Source organism: Seriola lalandi, unplaced genomic scaffold (assembly GCF_002814215.2).
Source record: "Seriola lalandi dorsalis isolate HSWRI2012SDOR001 ecotype SW California unplaced genomic scaffold, Sedor1 jcf7180002054505, whole genome shotgun sequence".
In the NCBI taxonomy this organism is placed as follows: Eukaryota; Metazoa; Chordata; class Actinopteri; order Carangiformes; family Carangidae; genus Seriola; species Seriola lalandi.
In genome coordinates this window covers 25,212-26,445 of record NW_019525058.1, presented here as the reverse complement: position 1 = coordinate 26,445, position 1,234 = coordinate 25,212, and the positions used below count along the sequence as shown (strand labels likewise).

General features: G+C 38.3%; 1 protein-coding gene across 1 annotated transcript in view; it reads left to right on the top strand.

The window, feature by feature from the left end:
* arid1ab (AT-rich interactive domain 1Ab) overlaps positions 1-1,234 on the top strand; it is a 54,978-nt gene that overhangs the window by 48,158 nt on the left and 5,586 nt on the right.

Genomic DNA, 1,234 nt, shown 5'->3' with positions numbered 1-1,234 from the left:
ATTTTTTTATTACTTTATTTTGTTTTGCTTTCACTTGTTCACCTTGGATAATGTTCACATCCCAAGGACAAACATTATACTGTCATATCATGTTTTTATAAACATGAACGTATATTGATTATGAAAATGAGCAGTGGTACATCAGTTTTCTTTTTGCTCAATAAAACAGACGGGATGATCATAATCACAGCAGATTTCCTTATAGCTCAAGCTTCAAGAACTGTAGCTCCTACATTTCCCATAAGGCATCTTGATTGTATCTTTTATTGGAACTGTCTTGACTATAAATACCCACGTCCTCTGAACCCTAGGACACTAATGTAGTCTAAATGAACTCGACAGAACTTCTTCATACGGAGGCCAATAACTGACAAAGTGAAGTAATCAGACAAGTAAAATATATAAATTAATATGTCAATGAATAACAGGCAACAGATTCATTTTTAAATGTCCTTAAATGTCAGAACTCAGCTGACAACCCCGTCAGTGTTGTTTGTCAAATAAAAAAAATCCTGAGTGTCTGCACAAAATAACGTCTTCTACGTTTCTGACAGTTTTAACGCAATGAAAAACATAAAAATTGAATTAATTAAAATTATTTTACATAATGTGGAAAGGTTAAAAACAAACAAGAGGTGAGGTTCATTCTTCTGAAGTGGCAGCTAAAGATGAAACTGTTGTGTCCTGTTCACTGCGAGATGAATCATCTCTCCACCTCCTCAGCTCTGACAATATGATCATAAATACAGGAGACAGACGGGACGTTCCCCCCCCCAGGTCTGCTTTGAAGGAAGCTTCATCACACCTGTACTGCTGCTTCTCCTTTCAGGTGCTTTACTTAAAAAAAAAACAAACCTCAGCTGGCACCACCATGTGTCACGCTGATAGGAGCCGGGGAAAAAAGAAACGACCCTGAAATGAACCTGCTCCAACACCTGAGCTCTCGCCATTCACACGACATGGAAAAAAGGTAAGTACAAGACTTACATGTGATACATGTTTCTCTGATCCATTTTCTCCTGATGTGAAAACTTTATGTAAATCAATATCAAAACAATCCTGCATGTTGCATCATTAGTGATTTGGTGTCATTTAATCTCTTTCCCCCCCAAGAAAGGTTTAGAAATATTAAGACGAGTCTCCTGTGAAGTTTATCACTTTGACTCACTTCCTGCCAGTGCACACCAAGACCCCTCCCTGCAGCGCCTCCCTGTGGTGACACATGGTAACTAGA